Below are 6,799 nucleotides of genomic sequence, written 5' to 3' on the forward strand. Positions count from 1 at the left end.
AACTTACTAACTTACTAACTTACTAACTTACTAACTTACTAACTTACTAACTTACTAACTTACTAACTTACTAACTTACTAACTTACTAACTTACTATCTTACTAACTAACTAACTCTTTATCGAATAGCTGGGTATAACTCAATAAAATTCAATTTGACCTGTTAAGCTTAAAAGTTCATAGTACCAACTTCTTTGCTAAAAATCTAGTAAAGTTCAAATAAACAATTATTAATTTTCTTAGTGGCGAATTCTTCACTATCCTTAATTCCAAAGATATGTATGTACATATGTTTTCCCACAATATATAAAAACGATAAGTCTAGACTTAATTGTATAGAAATGCCATAAATACATGAATATACATATTTATTTAATCATAAATTCACACGCCATCAGTTATTGTTAACATTCTGTGATAAAACTTATAAAGTAGACCAAACACAAACACACGGCAAACAATATGAAATCATTTTTGTAATTAATGGCATTTAAAGTGTGTGTAAAGCAATTTTTTTGTGCTGCCTACACAAAATATTACTTGTAAATATTTTAATACAAAAACCTAAAAAAAGAAACATGAGCAGTTGAGGCGAATCAGAAAAACTCTATAGAACAAATTACTAGATACAATTTTAATTCTAATTTTTTTTATAACATTTTAGTTTCTTTACCAATCCATTAAAACGAAAAAACCATCGCTATACTCTTGAATATCTTTCAAAGGTATATGCCATAAAGAAGGGCAAACATTCGTATTTACATTTAACACAACTTCTCTTGCATTTTATTCTGTTTAGCCCAAACACGAGCATGAAACTTATTGTATATGAAAACATGTTTCATTATGTTTCCGCGTGCATATGCGTGAGAAAATATGTACAAACATATGTTTGTACAAATAAATAAAAATTGAATGTACATATACCTACAAATGTACACAACACAGGTGAACAGCAGAAATAATTGACACAGCACAAGTATGCATGTATAAGCGTGCCATACACCTACTGTTAACCTACTTTTTGTACGTTTGTTTTGTTTATTTTATTTGGTTTCGTTTACGAATGAGATAACAAAATAGAATAAGTAAAAAGAATTTCGTAATAGAAAACAAAAAGCTTTCAAAATCAGCTGGGTTATACATGTATACACAAAGTTTTAAAAATGTTTGCAGAAGGCCATGGAGCTTTTTAGAGCTTCCTTTTCTATTCGATAGAAGAATATTTGTAATAAGTAAAATTTAGTAGTGCTAGTTAACTAAACTTGAAATTATTTAAAGACATGTAAGAATGTATAGTGGATCATGGTCGACATATGATACTCTACACAAGGGATTATGTTAAATCTATGGAATAATTTTAAAAAAGGCAGACGAAAGTTTCACGCACGTAAATCGACGTAGAAAGTGTTTCGAATTGGTTATACATACGGTAGGTGTTACAAATAAAATGATGTAAGTAGAGTATAAAAACCTGTCAGCCACAACAGCCTTAATAAACAAACAACAAACGTTTTAATTAACTAACTAACTAACTAACTAACTAACTAACTAACTAACTAACTAACTAACTAACTAACTAACTAACTAAATAACTAACTAACTAACTAACTAACTAACTAACTAACTAACTAACTAACTAACTAACGAACTAACGAACTAACGAACTAACGAACTAACGAACTAACTAACTAACTAACTAACTAACTAACTAACTAACTAACTTACGAACTAACGAACTAACTAACTAACTAACTAACTAACTACTAAATAACTAACTAACTAACTAACTAACTAACTAACTAACTAACTAACTAACTAACTAACGAACTAACTAACTGACTAACTAACTAACTAACTAACTAACTAACTAACTAACTGACTAACTAACTAACTAACTAACTAACTAACTAACTAACTAACTAACTAACGAACTAACTAACTAACTAACGAACGAACTAACTAACTAACTAACTAACTAACTAACTAACTAACTAACGAACTAACTAACTAACTAACCTGTATTCCTTTAAAATTAAATGCTTACTACGATCGCTAACAAAAGCAGTTTCTGCGAAGTTGCTAGTCGTCTACAAATAAAATTCTAGTTCAATACCTTCATTTAATATACTTTTGTTTACTTTTAATTAAAACAAGTAATATTTCTATATTCGGCTGTGCCGAATCTTATATACCCTTCACCAAGTATGTTTTAAAAAACAGTTTTTATTTATTTTGTATCTCTGCACACATGTCACACATAACATACACACAAACAAATATAAACTGTAGCAGAAAGAAATATTAACCGTTGTACTGTAATACCACCGTCAAACTGTATTACCAACCTCAAACAAATATGAGCTGTATTACCAATATATTATTGCTTCATCTCCTTGTTTTTGTTATACCCTTTACCATCGTGAGAACAGAACAGCATCCAAACATACAAAAAAAAAAAAAATAGCTGAATAAAACCAAATACATCTACACACGCACATGAACATCTTTATCCAATTCACAGTGTTGTTGTTGCTTTTTTAATAAAGCATGAAAAAATATGGCTTTTTTGATGAAATTTTCATATCTCCGTTATTTATAGACCGATTTTGTTGATTTTAAATAGCGATATTCTCGAAAGCATGTCTAATAGAATTATTGAAGATTCGGATCTCGCCGATATCTGGGACCTCTAAAGACTAATTTCAACAGACAGACGGACAGACAGACGGACATGGCTTAATCGACTCCGCTATCTATAAGGATCCAGAATATATATACTTTATAGGGTCGGAATATAATCTATAATATAATTATAGAAATTACAAACGGAATGACAAACTTATATATACCCTTCTCACGAAGGTGAAGGGTATAAAAATATATACAAATTTATAGCAAAAAATAAATTTCATATTATTTATATAAGTTTAGAAGAAAATTAAAGGTTTTATGGTGTTTTTTTACTTGTGAATCATATTTTTCTATAATAAACCATTGATTTAAAATATTCTTATCAAATATTATTTGTATTAAATTTTAAATTACAATAAACATTGAGAATTATAATTTTTTTTTTTTAATAAATAACATGCAGACAATTAAAAATACTGAAGATCGAGGTGTTTGTTGTCTAGAGAGTGAGTCGTCAAAAATATTTACTTATGAGTATTAATAAATATGATCATTTATAAAAATGATAAGAAATATTTTGCTGCACAAGAACATTAAATTGTCCTATTGTTATTCATGTTTTAAAGTTGAAATATTAGAGGTCACTGTTAATATGATGCAACAGTTTAGGATAATGCTGTTCCCTTCTCTTGTCTTTGTCAGTTAGCATTATTTAATCAAATATTTCAAGCTAAATGATATTTATTAAATCAGAGTCAACCTTATTGAACTAATGTTTCCAACTGTAATTGGCATATAGAATAATTAAGAAATATCCCATTTGAATTACTTTTCTTCTGTATTTAATTTTTGTTGTCTATAAAAATTTCATTACATTTTATCTAACTTATATGAGTTATTAAGAAACCCTCTAAATAGTATTCTAAGGCGATTAAATACTTATTCTACGAATTTTCCTCTGACAATTTACAATATTTTGCTAGTAAATCATTTACATGTGCAGTTTACTAATTAAAATTGACATTTACAAATGTCTATAATTTATTTAAGTAACATTTTAAGAATACACACAAAGATACTCACACATTCATTTGATTTTAGGTCTTAATCGTACCTTAGAATTTTGTTTTAAATATTGTAAATATATCCTTTATATGAATGCAACAAGACCAAGTATTATAAATGTTTAAACTAATTGTAATTAAAGACTAAAAATTATGGTCATACTTTACATTACATAGAAATTTGAGTGAGATTTGTGTGTAAATGTAATTAATACATGAATACAACTTATTTAATGTGTGGTAGAAAATGTTTCTATATACATATATATTAGACTGGCTATTAGAAAATGATGTAAACTTAATTTTATTTGTGTACTTATATTAATTTCTTTTTTTCCCCTTTTTTATATTTTGTATAAAAAATTTTTGGTTTTGTTTTTTCCCACCCCTTCGATCCACGCCTGTATGATCTCAAAGGTCCTATTCGAGGGGCACGCTTGTATAAGTCCAGACGAAATAATGCACCGATTTCAACAACATTTAATATCATTCTTCCTTGAGCAAGAAAAAGTATGTGCCAAATTTCATCAAATGTAGCGTGCGCACAAGGTTTTCATGGACACACAGATAGACAGACGGACGGACATAGCTATATCGACTAAAAAGAGATTCTGGCTGATTGATATACTTTAAGGTGGGTGTAACAATAGTTTTGGGTGTAACAAACATTAGCACAAACGCATAATAACGTCTCCACTATAGTGGTGTAGGGTATTAAAACTATTTAATGCGGAAACTTTTCTATAAAAAAAACTGTAAAAAATAAATACTTTTCTAAGGAAAACTGTTCAATGCTAACAACACTGTATAATGCAGAAAATTTTCTATAGAAAACTGTCCAATGCAGACACTTTTCTATAAAAAAATTGGGTTCGTCCCTGGGACAATAGAAGATCATGTACCAAATTTCATTCAATTATCTTCAAAATTGCGGCCTGTAGTTTGATTACAAGATCTAAATGGACGGACAGACAGAGAGACAGACAGAGAGACAGACAGACAGACGGACGGACGGACGGACATAGCTAAATCGACAGAAAATTATTCTAAGTCGATTGGTATACTTTAAGATGGGTATAGGACCAATATTATTGTGCGTTACAAACATCAGCACAAACGTATAATACCCTCCCCACTCTAGTGGTGTAGGGTATAAAAATGATCAGTGGTTTATTTTCAATTACATTATTGTTCCCTTTCTTTAATTTTTATTTAAACAAATTTTTATTTGTCTTAATTATCTCGTTGTTAGAAATATAAGTGTATAATTTTGATTAAATTTTTAATTGATTAAATTAATTTTTCAATTGATTGAAAAAAAATTTAAAGGTCAACTTTTTTATTTTAATTTTTTTTTTAATATTTTATTTTGAATTTATAATTCTTAAACAGTCAATGAAATTCAAGGTATATAATATTCAAGTTTATTGACAATTTATGAAACACTTTATATGTTCAATTGTGACAATAAATTACTGAACGCATTGTCTGGAGCATTTCTTTAACATTGTGTAATAGAGTAATATTTTGATTGTTTTAATCACCTTCTTTATTGATTTTTTTTAATTATCTACCGAACTGTTTAATTCATTTGATTATTAAATTAAAAAAATATTTTTATTAAATATTTAATTTATACAATTAGTGAATCAGTGTTAAATCTTGTCTCAATTATTGACATAAATGTTTTAATTAATTTGTTATCTGATCAATACGGACATAATTCTATACCAGGTAATCTCGCCATGATATAACCATTATTTACAGTTTAAAATACGTAACGTACATAGTTTTAGTTTTTTTTTACGAGCTGTCGCTATATTCTCATGGACCATTCTAATGTACTTACATCCATCTCTACATACATATGTACTATGTATATAGTATTTTTATGGAAAGAAATAATTATGTAAAGTCGGTAAGGTTTAATTAGCAAATGCTATGAATGTATGGACTTATTTTATCCCCCTTAGTTTTCCTTGAATATTGTTTTTTCACATCCTGCCACATATTTTTTGGGTGTACTACACATGCAGTATGTATTGTAATAAATTTTACTTGTTAACATTTTATTTAAATAATCGTACGGTTCCTTAACTCAACCCCAAAACTGTAATTAGTCTTTAAGTTTATACTTTGTATGTTAAGTTTTAATTTTTAGATATTTTTTAATATTTTTTTTCTGCCGGTAGCAGTAACATTTTTTGGTTAAGATATACATACTTACATATAAATATTTTATTATATATAAATTTCGTGTAAATATTCATTAAGTGCCCAGCAGTTTTTCGCTGATTGCAGGAAAATAATGGTTAAGTTTAGTAGTTTTGTATTAAGAAGTAATCAATACTTTTAGCATCAGTACATAAAAAATTTTACTCTAGATTTTAAGAGTTTTCTTACGAATTGACTTTCTCTTTCTCATATTGATAAGATAATAAAATCAATCCAATAGTTGAATATTTGGGAAAGAAAAGACACATTAAGTTATTTTAAAACTACTGGGTAATTGCATATTTATGTATAAAAGTATGAGAATTATTTTATGTAGAGGTATGTGAATAATTTTTACTATTGGTGTGAGTAAATTGTTATATTAGTGTACTGTGGTTATAATTATACACCGATGCCAAGCTAAACGGATTCAGGATAACGCATTCAAGGACATTCAATAATCTTTAAAGTTAAAATTAAGTTTAAGTCGTTAAGTCCTTTGGTACAACAAAAAAACAATATTTGTTTTTTAAACTAAAAAATCTTTTTCCCCGCTCTTCGAGTAACAAGTGTATAGCCATTAGTACATTTATTATTTCGGTTGCCTTAATGTATGTAAATACAAATAAAAATATATATGTATAAACATAGTTTTATAATGTATTTGTATTGTATAACTTAAGGCTGTTGAATTGAAATGAAAACACAAAATATTCTATGTTTTTTTTTCATATACTGCTTAGTGAGTGTGTGTGTGTGTGGTTTTATAATATTGGTGAGTAAATTTATAGGGGAACAAAATGAGGGCTAAATAAAACAATAATTGTAATTATTATAATGTTTAATTAGATGGAATCTAAATTATAGTGGGGGCAATGTTAATATTT

Source organism: Lucilia cuprina, chromosome 4 (genome assembly GCF_022045245.1).
Source record: "Lucilia cuprina isolate Lc7/37 chromosome 4, ASM2204524v1, whole genome shotgun sequence".
NCBI lineage: Eukaryota > Metazoa > Arthropoda > Insecta > Diptera > Calliphoridae > Lucilia > Lucilia cuprina.